General features: G+C 34.0%; 1 pseudogene; it reads left to right on the forward strand.

Annotated features, from left to right (window-relative positions):
• LOC149165563 (F-box/kelch-repeat protein At5g15710-like) overlaps positions 1-10,751 on the forward strand; it is a 51,372-nt pseudogene extending 40,621 nt beyond the window's left edge.
• The last annotated feature ends 515 nt before the right edge of the window (positions 10,752-11,266 follow it).

An 11,266-nucleotide genomic window follows, 5' to 3' on the forward strand; every position in this document is an offset into this window, starting at 1 on the left:
GTCACAACTGATTTAGATCTTGAATTAAGAGAACCTAGTTTAGGGTTTCAACGGATATTTCAGAGGACCGATAGAATAGTTGGGTTGAAACACTTAGGAATTTTTCTCATCTCCAGGTTCCTTCTACTGATTCGAGTTCTGGTTGCTTTAACTGATTCCAGGATCTTTTAACTGTGCCCCTTATGTGTTGGAAAATCATTTGTTCATGGCCTTTACATTTCTATAAAAAAGAGCATCACCTATTCTAGTGCTGAAGTTGGTGCCATAAGTTTGTTGTTGAGATCCTTATAGATCACCTTTAGGATAGAGGAAGTAGGAAGTATTGTCTATCTCTTTTACAGACTTCAGGGTCTGTCAACAGGGTTTCTCAAAGGTCTCTGCCTCTTTATTTTAGACATGGTCTTCCACCAAGGTTTGGCTAGGGCCAGGTGAAGTGCCCCATTAGCAAGTTTTTTGTTTATGTTTTAAAGGTTTTTTGACATAAAAATCACTTTCATTTTATTTGAAGCATTTCTATTGACTGGTAGAATAGGTGTCTTCCATAATTCATTAAGTACGAACTTTCAAAAAATAGTTCTCAAACCTAATGTAAACAATGCCAGAAAATAAACATTGGTCACATTGCAATCTCTGCCTGCCTTTTGGGTGCTCAGAAAATAGTGCACGTTGTTCCCTGTTGAGGATTGTATGATGAAATTACGAAATAATCACAGTCAACAAACTAGAATGTTGAAGGGAGGGAAAAAGCACATTGTTAAACCATCAAGGGATTACCACAACTCTTTGTTCTCTCTGCCTCTTTATTTTAGACATGTTCTTCCACCAAGGTCCAGTTCTGTTCAGGTTCTATAGAATAATGTTGTGTTCTTGTCACCCTCTTTTAACAATTGCGTTCTTCGTTTGTGTCAAGAAGGGTTGATTTTCACTGAGTCAACTTGTTTCTTAATCACTGGAGTTGTGTAAGTGGTTGTATTGACATTTGTATCTTTCTCTACTATGTTTGTCTTTTATCAGTGTTTGTGCACAACTGGATATGTTGTCTTTTGCCTTATGCATTATTTTAATGTGGATTTTGGGGTCTGCTTTAGCATTCCATCTGTAGTTTCTCTTTGATCCCCAAGGTGCCCCCTCTGGACTTTTGTTGTTGCTTCTCTAGCTAAGTCTTCCATTTCTATGGACATATTTTTCCTAAAGTTTGATTATTCATGGAAATACTACATTTAAAGGTAATGTTTTGTAAGTTGGGTGACCTTATGAAGGATTCACTTATCCAACTAGTACATTTATGTATGTTAGGAGTATAGTGGCTAGCTAGATTGGATGCATACTAGGACAAAGTCAGTTTAAGTACTCATCTCCTCCTTGATTGATGGAATTTTCAACGTCAGGCTGGGTGGCTCCGTTGTGGATTTCATTCTTAAAGCGTTAATTGAGTGCAAGATGATGGTCCTAGTCTGACTTGCCAGTTGAGAGAGAGGATCAAGTTAGGATGTCTCATGAAGGAGAGAACAAAATTTCAACTAACTACCCAGATCCCAACTACTGTGTCCTGCTGACCCTGACCCTAACAATCAATTTTTTGTTGAATAGCCTTTCTCTTATCACCCTTGGGGCTAATGCATGCAGATTTAGCATTAACATTATAGGGTAACCGGGTCGTCACTGAAAGTGTGTTTATTGATTTTGACATCAGCAATTTTAATGCTTTCTGAAATAATGTTTTCCTTGTTGTTGCTAATTTAAGGTTGATAAATTTATCAAGCTGTCTAGGCACTCCCATGTCTGATTCCAAGTAGTTATAGTTGCATGAGTCAACATTATCTTCTTATTATGTTCTATTTATATTGGCAGATTCTTGGTTCATTTCTTTATGGATGTTAGAATAATTTTCTTAATGTTGACTAGTTTTTACTTTTTTAAACTACATATATCAACACAAAAACTTTCCTCTTTCATAAAATATAGATGAAATAACATTTTTACACTTTTTCCTAAATTTTACAAAGTGCCTCATAAATACCTTCCTAACCTAAATCTTCCTTCATTCCCCAACTTAGATCAAATAAACCTTTTATTCTTTTCCATGGATTTTGTGAAACCTCTAAATCCTCATTACATACAATATTTTTTTTTTAACTCCTTTTTTATAGATTCTAGAAAGTCTGTAGTTATGGAAATAGGAATGTACTCTTTTCTATGGATTTTGGGAAACCTCTAAATCTTCATTTACATGTAATATTTATTTAATTCTTTTTTTATAGATTATAGAAAATATTTAGTTAAGTAGACATGTTTATTTTTGAATAGTTTTCTAAAATTTTTGTTTTTAAATTAAAAAATTAAATAAAAAATTAAATGAATAAGTGAAATTTAATTAATTAATTATATATATATATATATATATATAAATCAGATTTAGCTATAATTTTAATCTTTTTTTTTTTTTGTAAGCTAGTGCGGGACCTTTACATTTTCCAACATACAACATCATACACCTGCCGCAGCAGGACTCGAACCTGGGTGGGGGGTGCTACAGCCATCCGCCCCTACCATTACACCGTGCACCTCATGTGCAGCTATAATTTTAATCTTAGTAATTAATCAAATTTTCTTTTATTATTTTATTTTAATAATAATACATATATTCTTCATAAATGTAAATTATTTTATTATTTTATTTTAAACCATAACACATATATTCTTCATAACCATGATTACAAAACGAACAATAGTAAATTAAATATTAAAACAAAAAAACTGTTCTTCATAACCATTGTTACAAAACGAATAAAATTAAATATTAGGACCAAAATACTGAATACAAAATTTTAATTTTCATAAAATAACAATATAAATTCGTTTTTATGAAATTTCCTATTTTTAATGTATAGAGAGGATATTTAATGTATAGGGATCTGTAAACGACTCAAATGTCATTGTCACCGGTCATCGTCAACTATTTTTTAAGCTTATCTTAATATTTACGGAGATTCGACTCCGATGTCTTTTAAAAAACAGTAACATTTTTTTTTTTTTTTTAAGATGTAACGTCAAGCAAATAAATACATGTATATCGTTTTAGAGTCGCTATCGTTCCAGAATAGGTTACATTCGTTTGTTTTATTTTACATTTTAAATGAGAATAAACTCAGAGTCGGAGGGTTTCCTAATTTTGGTGAAACTAATTCGATGGGAATTTTCTTGTTTGTAAGATTCAGTTTCAGTTTTTTTTTCTGGCTCGCGAAAATTTTATAAGAGAAGATGTACATTCCTTATGAATGTTTTTCATTTATTTATGGAAAATGATAGTTTTAGGATAAAAAACTCTTTAGTGAATACAACATTACCAAGGATGTCATGATTTACACGGTAGTACGAATTTAAGGTGGAGCCAAAGAGGAAGGTGCATCCACCTTAGCCCCACCAAGATCGCTTAAAGATGTTCTAAAACCATGGTCTCTTTCGCCAAACCCTAAAGACCTCTCTAGATCTACATTTTTGGTGGAGCAGTTAGTTGAAACCCCTTCTCTTCAGGTGAAAAATATTCCATGCAGTTTCACAGCTGCAAATTACGAACATAAAGCGATTATCTTCCATTTCAATGGTTTTTGGCCTTCTTCATCAGCTCTCGAGGGGTGGGTTCACCAAATTGGTCTCCAAATGCTACGATACATTTCCGCTCAAAAAGATTTTTTATTCTTATTTTTCGGACCAACATAAGGTTTTTGATCAAGGACCCTCATTTTGGGGCTGATTTGGTCTCTCCCCTCAACCTTGGTTTCCAGATTTTAATCCTCTATCTTGTTTCCCAATTTTCCCATCCATATGACACATCCATCTATCTTAGAAGATTTGAGAAATTTGCTAGGTTGCTTCATCAAAATTGACTTGAAAAGGATTATGAAAGGAATTCACACGTTTATTTGCAATTGTGTTGAAGTGGACCTCAGTAAAGAATTTCCAGATAAAATCCTCCTTAAATGGGGAAATAAGGTTTATTCCCAATTAATGGATTATGAAAATGCATATTTTCGTTGTAGATCTTGCCAGCAACCCATACACCTACACAATGTTTTCCCATATTCACAAGGCACCTCTTTGCACCTAGAAGCCAAGAAAAAAAATCGTGGATGGAAAGATCCAAAAGGACCCAATGGTTCTAAGTCCATAATGGCTCACGGGTTGGGTAATTCTCAGAATCATAAGACTCTTGATGTCGGCATTGCTCCTGTAGACCCAACTCAAAATCATGATATGCCATCTCAACCATCGGGGGAGGAAGCTCACCCTTCAATTAGTATGATACGAAATCTAGCCATAATTTTGGCATTTGCAAAGAGTGTGAAAAAATGTACCTATGGATCAGACCATTGGCAGATAGTGACAAGGAGCCAACAAATAAGTTGGAGCACTCGACAATGGAAACATCTAAAGGAAAAAAGTAGTTGTCTCAAACAATCCCTCGAGTTAGATATACATTCAAAAGATAAACAAGAAAAAAAATTAATATATAATCTTGAAGCCTAAGTCTAATATATAGTGTAATGTGATTAGAAGAAAATTAATGTATTGTAATATGATATTGTTTATAGACTTAAAAATATAAATTAGATTTAAAATATCAAAATTTACGGTTTACATTTAGAAAGTGATTTGATTCTATTTTTTTTTAAACACAAATTTCAAATATTTCCTTTGATGGATTTTTGTAATATTTTATTTATTTTTATGTGTCATTTTTATATGTTTCAGTTTATTTATAGACCATAGAGGTTTAATTATTTTTTTTAGATTTTTAGATATAGTTGATAGGGTTAGTTTTCTAAAATTAAACTCTTTTGAAAAGACTGGAATTTTGAATATGATTAGAGTTATTCTCAAGGGTTGTAGTGCATTACAGATTTTCTTAGGTTACATTGACTTTTAATAAATTTTAAAAATTATATTCGTGCCATGTGGCTCCCCCGCCCACATCCCATCTCAAACTTCATGCTCACTCCATTGAGAATATAAGTTTTACTTTATTATTTAATAAATAAATAATTTATTTTATTATTTTGTTTATATTAGTTAGTTTAGTTTTTTAAAATTAATTTAAAAAAATATTAAAAAAATAAAATAATTTTTTTTTAAGTAAGTATTTAAATATATAAAAAATATAGTTATATAATAGAATAAGAATAAAAAGTTAATTTAAATACTTATAAAATAAATATACAAATGTAAATTGGTGTTAACTTTAGATCTAGTTGAATTGAGGCTTCTGTGATCCATAATATTTGAAAGAATAACTTCCGCGTAAATCACATGTAGACATACATTTGTCGACGCGTTTCGAACCAACGGTTTATGGTCAGGATCTATCAAATGTTTAGAGAGATCCTTTATTTTTATTCATCTCTTTTATTTTAAGCAATATATTAATAAAAATATTTTAATCATCTCTCACTAACCATGGAAGGAATTGTCGAACGTTTGACATTGAAATATTTACACAACATGTTCATTCAAATATTTTATTTATGATCCACATTGTCCATATTATTATTTTTAATTATTAATATATTTTTAAATACACTTCCTCGTTGGGAATTAGAAAGAATCATGAATTACATATCTCTTCATATATTTTTTTGTTATTAATATTTATAACTTTGTTAGTAATTATTATTTTAATATTTTTAAATGTACTTTGACTACACAACATCTCTATATTGGCTTGTAGAGTACCTCTATATTGGCTTGTAGAGTACCTCTCTGCACTTAGTTTTTTTGGTCTATTTTAAGATTAGTCTACATTTATTAACCTCATATTATCAAATTTAGAAATAGATCAAATCTCTTGAGATGCAAAACCTCAAAAAAATATATATATATTAAGATTGACTTAAAAAAACTTAGACCATTATAAAATCTTCCCTATTAACTTTTATGAGTTTGACGACGACTCAAAGTCGTCGTCCTCTTGGAAGGAGATTGCGAGGATGCCTTCATCGTTGTGCCAAGTTTTTTTAGAAAAATTCATATTTTGATTCGTTTGAGTGCGTAGGTGTGGGGGATTGCATGTGCTTCACCTCTGGCAGATGTATGGATATAGCAGTTTACAGTTTAAGCGAGGAGACCTGGAGTTGGCTTCCAACGCCCACAACTATACATAAATGTTATGGGTACCCGCGTATTATGACTTTTAAATCCAGGCCCGATATGAAGGTCCGGTAAAGCCTAACTGGCCATTTAACATTCATTTCGTTTTCATATATACTAGAGAAAAATTTGTCTGTTATTAATTTTGTAGGAGGTTAATGGAGTATCATATTGTATGGCAATGCTTGGCATCTGAGGATAAGGGTTTTTATTCCACTCTTGGTGCTTAACGTGTGGTTAACGTATGGTTGTGGTTGATGGGTAAATTTTAAGTTAAATAGTTATTTTATTTTGTTTATTGAATATTATTTTATTTATAAGATAAAATGAAAAGGCCATGATTCAGATTGATTTATTGGGTGGTATTTAATATTTATTTTTGTTAATTATTTGTTAAAAGGTAATGAATCAAATTAACTTAGTGTATGGTGTTTAATGTTTAATATATTGTATTTAATGGTGTTTAATATTTACTGTATTTAATGTTGATATTAATATCCAATTTACTGATTTTTATCTCCACTCTTGCTGTTTAAAGGATGGTAATGCCGGGTATAGTTCTTTGGGCATGTGGATATTTATTCACCTTTTGCTTCACTGTACATGTAATTTTAATTTAAAATCTCTGACGCAAGCAATTTGAAATTGTTTAATATTTTAAATCGGCGAACAGTTCCGAGGGTGGGTTGTACTCATTCCATATTTAATTTTAACTAAACGGAATAATTAACGTTTCTTTTGATACTTCCCGTAGTTTGGACCTTGAGAACAAATTCACTTGTAATCCGTTTGCATGTGGCGTTGCTGGCTGGCTGTAAAGTTATATTTATATTTACGTTCATTGTCTCATGATGAAGTGTGGCAAAGTTTAACATATTAAAATATGTAAGTTGTTGAAGTGAGTACTAGCTATCAAAGTGTTGCTGGCTACTTTAAGAGGTTGCAATTATATTGGTATTTCGAATAGAGGGTTGGTTTTATGTTGTAAGAGGTCCATATTTTGAAAATCAAAGAGGCTTTTAAGAGTCTGGGGTTAGTGACTAGGGATGTTGGCAATAGAAATGTTTTAATATGTTGGTGACGAGTTTGGGATTCATGATTTTTTATTTTTCATTTTTTATTTTTTATTTTTATATGTTTTTGGCTTCCATTTATTTAATATTTGTTTGCTATTTGTTTGCTGTTTTTATTTTTATTTTTAAAAAGTAATTTTGATTTTTAAATATTATTTTTTAAGTGCAATTTGATATTAAAATTAATTATAAAATTTTATTATAAATATAATTAAAATATAAAATGGAGGTGTGGAAATAATGGCAAAGGGTTTGATGACATCGTCATGGAAGTTCGGAGGGAGATCATATCCCATCGCAGGATGGATCGATCGAAAGGCAAGGGAAACACAGATCTATGCGGGATTTGGACCCGTGTTGGACAACTGTGCACATAGAACAGAAGCCATTGAACAGATTTTTTCTCCCCACAAGCGAGGCTTTAATCAGATCTGACAGCCGGTCCGCTGTGGATTATCTCTCTAATGCAGTAGATTCACGGTCAAATCAGCTAGATCGGGAGGTTATTATCTCTCTGTGGGCACTAGGCAGTCGAAAGGGAGGTTTGGAGATGGAGATGTGGTGCAGTTCGACCGATTGGATGCTCTCTTTAACCGATCTGAGGTTTCTCGGGGACCAGATCTCACTCATGATTTTCTTCTTCCACAAAGCCTCTCAGATTTGTATTCTGACACAGATATTGACACTCATTATTGTCAAGAAAGGATTCTGGATCCGGAACCCCAATTATCTTTCCAAGTATTTATCAAAACTCCAGTGGAAAATCAATTATTTTTTGGGTTCGGGCTTCTGAAAGGGTTAAAAAATTTGAAGAAAAATATCGTAAATTCCCTGGGGTTTTCGACAATGCTTCAAAGTCTGATCTGTGGAGGCGAATCAATGCAGCATGAACTAATTATAATGTCATTCCATCATCCACCATTTTTTTAAATTTGAGACTTCATCTGGATTTTCTAGATCTAGCAAAACAAAGGGTGTAGAGGGTGTGTCTAGATTTAGTCTTCCAAAGGACCAACTTTGAATCAAGGAGACCTGTTTTTCAAAAATATTCTAAAAGGAAAACATTCGGAACAAATACACAATATCCCTAGTCCCTATATAGTGGAATAGTCGAATCTAGTCCCTATATAGTGGAACAGTCCAATCAATAACTGTAGATTTATCATAAACAAAATATCTGCTCTCAACATATGAAGCGTAAGTAGTTATACGCAGATTCAACAATTTTTGGCCTAAGCCAATGGATCTTTTTCACTTAATCTTCACAAATTGGACAATAAACTGTAAGATCCACTTATGTTCTAAAGGTTTCTTCATAATAAAGTTTGTATCATCAGAAAAAAGAGAAAATATTCTGCAAGAAAGGCTATGGTTTTGGGGAACTATGAGACTTTTTGTTACTCCATGGTTCCCAGATTTTGACGCAAATACAATGGCAGTATCAAGAATCCTGTATGGGTTACTTTGCATTATCTCCCACTACATTTATGGCATCATAAAGTACTAGAATGCATTGGGAATCTCTTAAGGCCATACATAAAGACAAATACGCAAAGAGTTGAAGAACGAATCTTCACCTTTGCTAGAATTTGTGTGGAGGTGGATTTTAGCAAAGGATTGTCAGATTGCATTCTCCTACTCATAACAAGCAATATTGGACACAGTGTCTAGATTTTGAAAACACCGCATTCATATGTCGAATATGTCGATAGACAGGACATCTACAAAATACATGTCCCGAGGCCAAGAAAGAGCCACGAAGGAAGAAGAAATCATGGAAGCAACCCAAAGGATGGCAATTTCCTCAGCATCTACCCGAAGACGACAAGGATGAAGAACAACTGGGTCCCCACACCAATGAACAAGGCCATAATCCACAAGAAAATGTAGAAAAGGAGGCAACAAATCATGAAGTGTCACCAACATCAATTCCCACAGTGCAACGGGAGAGGAGACCCGAGTCTAAGGAACACAGAGGATACAAATGTCAACACGTCTTAGAAAGCTCAGACTCACACAAGGAAATTCCGAACATGGATGAAGAGAACTAGTTGTATCAACCACTCCATGTCAAGGAGAATGTCGAAACGTAGAAAAGAAGAAATGGAGAAAAAAATACCTTGTTTCTCCATATTTTTTTGTATTGACCTGTTTCTCCATAATTTTTTTGTATTGGCTCTGTGATCACCAATGTTAACTAGTTTAATGAATGCATTATAAACATCTACAATATGTAATTTTATTTTCATTAATAAAATTATGATTTTTCGTAAAGAAAAAATAATTAAAATACAAAATTTTATAATTAATATAAATTTAATTTAAACAACCTAATCTTTAAATTTAACATTTAAATTATTATTACTTAACTTCAAGTTTATAATTCTTAATATTTATAAAATAAATTTATAATTTATAATTTTTTCCCATTTAATGACCGTTTAGTGTATTTCTAATTTACCATTTAAGTTATTATTACTCAAACTCAAAATATATTTTGAAGTTTATAATATATGTTTTAAAGTTTATATATATATATATTTTTTCCCATTTAATGAAAGTTTAGTGTATTTATTTTTTTCTTTGGAATCAAAGTTTATTTTTTCTATTAACGAAGAATATAAAAAAAATGAATAACTTTACTTTTAATAAAGAAATAACCTTATTTTTAATAAAGCGCCCAGTTCACCCGGATGCGGGTGCCTTAATGAGCTGTTAATGCTCAAGCAAGCGACGCCGACATCTGGCATTACTGCGGGTTGGTTTGGCGGTTCGTGGCAGAACATTTACTCGCATTTATGATGCATTGGGTTCAAGGCAAGCGTGGTAAGGATTTCAGGATGGTGAGCACAATTTGGGGTTCAGTTACTCTGGCTTCGACATTCTCTCTGGTTTATTCAGGCAGTGACATTCTCAGGTGGTCAGGTCCTCAGAAATTCGGCGCAATGCAGAGCATCTGGAAGCCACCATGGTTCCATAAGCGCTCGCATCCAGCCAGCTTCAGGTATTTGGTCTTGCTTCTTCCTGTAGGTTTATGGTATAGTCAGTCATTTCTCCTTTGGCCCATCTCTGTAAGAGGTCTCGTTTCAGTCTTTGTTGAAGATGTCTGGATAGGGTGTTGGGCTCCGTCCGTTGGGCTTTTTTCTCGTGGCGGTTTATACTCTCTGTGCGTGGTTATCCCTGGGGGTCTTCAATTCAGCGGTCTGTTCATTCCTGTTTCTATTAGATTGTGGCGGGTCGTCTCTCTTTCTCCCTCAATCCTTTAGCCCTTTCAATTTATCAATCCTTTCTGCAATGGCCCGGCGTCGTGGTATTTCCCGGCGGGGTAGTAGCTCAGGAGCTCGTGGAGGTTTTAGGGGTCGTGGAGGATCTGGTCCTAGGCGCATTTCACCGTTAGCCTCTGTCTCGCCGGCCTCACAGTCATCAGACCACTCCGGTCCGTCCCTAAACAGTTCTTTTCACTCTTCCCGCTTCAAATTTAAAAGTAGGCTTAACAAGCCAATTATTTCAGCTATCATTACAGTCATCTTCTGAGAGGAAGAAGATGAGCTCACAGGCTCTGTGGAAACCTCCAAGGACAGGTCTCTTTCTCATAATTCTAGTGACTCTCAAGGCAGCATGGCGGGTGATGTCCTCAATAATCCCGCGGCGTTGCAGGCTGAAGGACAACAAGAAGATTCTCGCCATCAGCAAGACTCTTCTCATGAGGATATCATTGCTTGTGCGCCGGCGCAATTCTCTGGCAGCGTTTTGCATCTTGTGACTCCTCCAGGCTGCAACAACATGGAAGTAGAAGACAATGTGATGGTTCATTGGGTTAGCTCTCCCAGCAAAGTAAATGAAAAAGATACAGACTTGCCACCTCAGGCATAACTTCCTCTGCCTCAGCAAGTCATCTCAGGATTGCTGGCTTTTTGGATGTAATTCTCAGTGGGTATGGCTTCTAATATTTCCAGTATGGTTTTTTCTCCTCTTCCAGCTTATGATTTTGGCTTTCCGGCTTTTTGTAATAGTTGCATAGAACTGCATTTTGTACTAGGGCGGCTCGC

The sequence above is a fragment of the Pinus tabuliformis genome, chromosome 5_1, assembly GCF_031772625.1.
Source record: "Pinus tabuliformis cultivar Carrire ecotype Pingquan chromosome 5_1, CPIR1, whole genome shotgun sequence".
NCBI classification, from domain to species: Eukaryota; Viridiplantae; Streptophyta; class Pinopsida; order Pinales; family Pinaceae; genus Pinus; species Pinus tabuliformis.